At 38.7% G+C, this 6,207-nt stretch overlaps 1 long non-coding RNA gene across 1 annotated transcript in view; it reads right to left on the minus strand.

Moving 5' to 3' along the window:
• The window catches only part of LOC145346513 (uncharacterized), an 87,750-nt gene that overhangs the window by 81,030 nt on the left and 513 nt on the right, over positions 1-6,207 (minus strand). The gene's annotated exons all lie outside the window — the stretch shown is intronic.

Consider the following 6,207-nt stretch of genomic DNA (forward strand, 5'->3'; position numbering starts at 1 on the left):
AGTGGTTAGCACTGCTGCCCTACAGCGCTGGGGACCTGGATTTGATTCTTGGCTTGGGTCACTGTCTGTGTGGAGTTTGCACATTCTCCTGGTGTCTGCATGGGTTTCCTCCAGGTGCTTTGGTTTTCTCCAACAGTCCAAAGATGTGTGGGTTAGGTGGATTGGTCATGCTAAATTGCCCCTTAGTGTCAGGAGGCCTGGGTTGGATTGTGGTTGGTGCAGACATGAAGGGCTGAATGATCTCCTTCTGCACTGTATGATTCTTTCCCTGTGTAACCGAGTCTAGCAGCTTATATGATCTTTAAACTTGTATGGTTATTAACTCTTTCACTTCGCCTGAAAACTTACCACAGCTTTCTTGCCAACATGGAAACATTAAATTAAACCTATCTAAGACTATACTTTATTTCTAATGGTTACCTTTACAAATATAAGTCCCTGAACATAACAATGGCTTCCTAACACCTCCCCCTGTGAAAGAAAGACATTTTCACAATTCTTTACCTTGGAATTACACCCATTTTTCAAACCTAATGAGGCAAATCTTTAACCACATTACCTATCACATCATACAAGTACATTTTTCTTAGTTCACAGTTACACAGGTCATTTTATATAATTACAATGATTTAACCAAAACAAAAACAATAACATCATCATCAAAACATGGTAACTTTATCATACTCCAGTCTTCTGTTTCTTTTCCTTTTGATTCAGGTTTTTAATTCAGAACAGACTGTTTCATTTAAGTCTACAGTGCAATTGTCCTTTTTGTCACTTGTAGGCATAGTTCCATTCTCAAGCCCACTTTCCAAATCCACACGTGTTAAATCAGCATTTTGATTTAACGAAGTCAAAATGTCATTTTTTGTGCATTAATATTTCCGTTCTTCCCTTGACAAAATCTTTCTTTGGTTGTTCCAATAATATTGTTAAGATGTTTTCTCAGTCCACTCAGAATAGTATTGTATTCTTGCTTTGTTTGTTCTTAGAACATTTTATGATCTTGTTGTTTCTCCCAGTCCCATGTCAAACATGTTCTTTTCAACTCTGAGACATGTCAATCATGTCTTTTCTCTGAAATTTGAAAATTCATTCTAATCCCTCAACTTTTTTGCACAATGTCTAAACTATCACAGTTCAATTCTCAGTAGAGTTTGAATGGTCTTTGGCAAAATGTTCAGTTGCCCTTCTTCCAGATGCTACATTTTGTGTCATATCATCAACAAGCATTTTTACGTCAGAGTCTTAGGTCACTGACTCAGATTATTTTGCAATGTCAGCACTTTTGGTTGATAATTCACACTTCCCTAATTTTGCAGGTACTTCAGTTGTTTTCTTATCGTCCATTACTGACTTTGATACAAGTAAGACTACTAATGTATCCGTTATTTGCTCAACCTGATCAGTATTCAACAATTCGTTTTTATTCACACTAACTTTCAAATTACAACACTCCATACCATTCATATTCTTTTTCATTTCCTCCATTTTGCTTTGAAGTTCAAAAATCTCATCGCTCCTCTCACAATGAATTGTTAAGCCTTTGTCAGTTTCAACCAATTAATCTGATTTACCAGAATTTCCTTTTCTTGTTCAAGGCATTTTGCAGATACTTCATAAATAGTTCTGATGGTTGAAGTTCACCAAGTTTTAACTAAAGATCAACCTTTGCAAATTTTGCTTGTTCAAGTTTATTCTTTAGACAGTTCAAGTCTTCAATCAAATATTCCACTTTCTCTGATTAATTCTCGATTGTTCTCAACAGTTTTTCATTTGCAAACACCTATTTCGTGATCTAGAGTTGATTTTCGGTGTTAATCATGTTTTCCTTCAATTGCTTGTTATTTGCAATAAGTGAGTCATTTTTCCCCACAGTAGTTTGCAAAGGTTTGGTAAAAACATCGTTATTAGTAACTTGTTGCAAACCACTGGCCATCATGTGATTGTCTCTACAAGCCAGATCATTATCAAGGATGAAATCTATTCATAAGAACATAAGAACATAAGAAATAGGAGCAGGAGTAGGCCATCTAGCCCTTCGAGCCTGCCCCGCCATTCAATAAGATCATGGCTGATCTGTTGTGGCTCAGTTCCACATTCCCGCCCTCTCCCCATAACCCTTAATCCCCTCGCTTATCAAAAACCCATCAACCCGCGTCTTAAAAATATTTAGCGAGGCAGCCTCCACCACTTCAACGGGCAGAGAATTCCAGAGATTCACCACCCTTTGAGTGAAGAAGTTCCTCCTCAACTCTGTTCTAAACCGCCCCCCCTTTATCTTGAGGCTGTGCCCCCTAGTCATACTGTCCTTTCTGAGCAGGAAGAGTCTCTCCACCTCTATCCTATCCATCCCATTCATCATCTTATATGTCTCAATGAGATCTCCCCTCATTCTTCTAAACTCTAACGAGTACAAGCCTAGTTTATTCAGCCTCTCCTCATAGCTCAACCCCCTCAACTCCGGTATCAGCCTAGTAAACCTCCTCTGCACTCCCTCCAAGGCCAAAATATCCTTGCGTAAGTGTGGCGACCAAAACTGCACACAGTACTCCAGCTGCGGCCTCACCAATGCCCTATACAGCTGCAGCAAGACCTCCCTACTTTTATATTCAAATTCCACTCTGAGATATAGATTTATAATCTCCTGTAGCAATGTTTTCATTTAGTGATCCACATTCCAAAATCTGGTTCACATTTGCCAAAGACCTGGCTGACCAGAGCTTCCGCTACACTTTTAGCAGTGACACTGTACCAGGATTTTGGACCACTCCTTTGTGATTTCCACTGTGTTAAAGAGATCACGTTGTTCCATCACTTTTCTGAGATATCAGTTGTTAGAGACTAGATAAGAAACTCCAAGGTATATTGTGACACCAACTTTTTTTGATTTTGGTATTATGGAGAACATAAGTGTTTCACTCCAGGTATGATTCGATTGACCCACTAGAAAGCTTTTACTAAAACAAACTTTATTTAACAGCACAGTTAAAATATAACAAAAAGAATTAGCATTACTTTTACCAATTGAAAATACTTGAACATGACAAAATACAATTCTTAGCAGCTATTTATTTCTATAGCTCAAATTTAAGCACTATCCCCATAGACATAAATCTTCCTTCAGAACCAATTGGCGCCAAAAATGGATTGTTTACACAGATGCTAAATTTCCAGCCTTTAACCCCTTTGAACAGATACAAAAAGACATCTGTCTTCTGACTCCCTTACAGCAGTTTCTACGTTCAAGAGATGTGACTAGGGGAATTTCACAGAAATTTCACTGCAGTGTAAATGTAAGTCTTACTTGCGACTGATAAATAAACTTTAATAAATAAACTTCTACTTTATTTTTAAAAAAAGAACCATCAATATGCAAAGTTTCATGCTATTAGTACTCTACAATGTTTTATTAAATCTAAGCATGCAAATATAACAGTGGTGTAGTCCATTTCAGTCATTTTTTTCACCATTGAACATTTCTGCTTCTTTCATCAAAGTTGTGATTAAGCATCAGCCATCACATTCTCTTTTCCTTCTTTTCTCAACACACTGTTGTTCAATTGCTTCCTCTTTCCTTTTCAAAAAACCTCCTTGAGTCCTTAATCCTGCTATGATTCAAAGTCTTAGCTCAATTTCATCATTACGTGTATAAATTAGTTCCGGTAAAGTCCTCAGAATGCTAGGAAGGATCAGAAGGTAAAACTTGACATTGGCTGCAAACTGGCACAAACCATTTCAGAATTGTTTCTTAATTTCCTTCGCTAACTCCAACCAGTTCTATTGATTCTTGGAGTCTTAGAATGTCAAAACAAAGTATTTTTTTCCTTAGAAAATTGTCAAACTTTGTCAAAGAGAGCCTGTATGAGTACATATCTCTCAAATTCATGTATGTGGTCAACGCCATCCAGGAAGATCACTTTACCTCTGTCCTCTTTCTTATTAATTGGCCTTAGTTCCTCTGTCAGGCAGTCCAATTCCCTTGTTAGCTCTGGATCTTCACCATCCCTTTCTGCACACTCTTTGGCAAAGATGCACAGCAGACTGTCTTCCTCAGTGTAAAAATCTGTTGCAACCATGGTTCGGCAAATCACTGTGGCAGTTACACTGCCACAAAAGTCATTGGAATTTACTAGAACACCAGTTGTGAACAGTAATGTTTCATCGGGTATCCACATTTATGCAATCTGTACAGATTCATTATTTCATCAGTTCATTTCAAATGATGGTACAGTTTCATCCAACAGTCTCACTTAATGTTGTTGTCCCTTTTTTTTGCCTGCAAGAGTAAAATACTTCTGCTCCTCAATCTCTGTCTTGAGATCACACATGACTGTCAATTTATCTAATTTTTATTGACATACATGATGAACTATTTTTGAAAATTCTGCAATTTATTTTCAGGTAATTTCAACTGAGGAACAGTTCCAAATCAGCCAACTTGTCTTGCATCTATCTTCACACCTGCTCACTTTCCTTATTCACATCATTGTTAAGTAACTGATTCTCTTTCTCAGTCTTTACCAGTTTTACCCGGTTAATTAAGACTTCAGGCTCCTGCATTTCAGATTGAGTAAATGTCAGCTTCTCCTTCTGGACATATGCCAACCTGGGAGAGTTAAGTCTAAATGTAGTCATGATGTGGAGATGCCGGCGTTGGACTGGGGTAAACACAGTAAGAAGTCTGACAACATCAGGTTTCAGTCCAATCAATTTATTTGATAGTAAACTCACAAACTTTCGGGATTTGCCCCTTCGTCAGGTGATTCACCTGATGAAGGCGCAAACCCCGAAAGCTTGTGAGTTTACTATCAAATAAATTGGTTGGACTTAAACCTGGTGTTGTCAGACTTCTTACAGAGTTAAGTCTATACAAATATTGCTGAATTGGAATAGCATTTGGTACATCTACCTCATTCACAATTATTTTAGTACTTCCCAGCTTATTCTCATATATCTCCATGTGATTGTAATAATTCTTTCAGGCCATTTTGATTTTCCTCCAGAAGGTAACTCAATAATTTACCCCAATTTTTGACAACTTACTCATTATCCAATTTAATTTGAGGAAAGTCAAATTCAGATTCACCTGGATTTGGGTCTTCAATATGATTTGTAATCACTACCACATCCTCCTTCTGTTGTGTGATTATACTAAAATGATATTTTAATAGGGAAGGAATGTAGAAGAAGGATATGAGTGAGGGGGTGGGGTGAATGTGGAGGGAGTGAGTGTATGTGGGAATAGATGGATGAATGAGTGTGGTAGATGAGTGCAGCAAGACACTGAGTGTATGTGTGTGGGAGGGTGAGCGAGTGGGGGTATGAGTGAGTGTTTATGCGTGGGAACAGGTGGATGGGTGGGTGCACAATGGCTGGTGAATGGGTGCAGCAAAACACTGATTGTGTGTGCAGGGCTGAGTGAGTGAGTGGATGAAGCATGATATGAATGAGTGTGGGGGTGAGTGAGAGTTTGCGTGTGGGATCAGGAAGTTGGGTGGTGCAGCAAGACACTTGGGTGAGTGTGTGTGTCGGGAGTGAGTGAGTGGGTGGATGAAGCATGATACTGAGTGCGAATCTACCTCACACCCAATCTCAGGCTTCTCACTCACTCTTTCCAGCACATATCAATAGATACACATGCATCCACTCACTCATCCACATACAGACCTCTGCTGGTTATTCTTACTTACGTTTTTTAGCATAATAATTTATTACAGTACTTTTTCTCAGCAATTGCTTCTTTCCTTAAAACCTCAATGGTATTTTTTTGAAATTCAATTTATTTTTGTGCCAAGTTGTGAAATTTGCTAGTTGGCCCCTTGAGTGAAAAAATAGGCAAAAATGTGAGCAGAAAGATTGACCCAGACTGATGATAAAGGGTTGGAGGATGCTAATTTTGGGAACAGGCACTGGTGTACTCTTGATTAGATCAGTTTAAAGCGTCTTCTAGTTTTCTGAGGGAGGGATGAAACCATGATCAAGTAGGGTCCGTGGCTAGCCCATTGTGCTTGGGGTGTGCTGACACCTGCGATCACGATTAGAATGATGATAGAAAGAATGATAGAAACCCTTCATTGCAGAAGGAGACCATTTGTCCCATTAAGTCTGCACTAACAACAATCCCACCTAGGCCCTATCTCCATGACCCCACTTATGTGCCCCATTAATCCCTTTAGCATACGCATTACAGGACACTAAGGGATA

The sequence above is a fragment of the Carcharhinus amblyrhynchos genome, chromosome 8 (genome assembly GCF_965287045.1).
Source record: "Carcharhinus amblyrhynchos chromosome 8, sCarAmb.v2.hapA, whole genome shotgun sequence".
Taxonomy (NCBI): domain Eukaryota; kingdom Metazoa; phylum Chordata; class Chondrichthyes; order Carcharhiniformes; family Carcharhinidae; genus Carcharhinus; species Carcharhinus amblyrhynchos.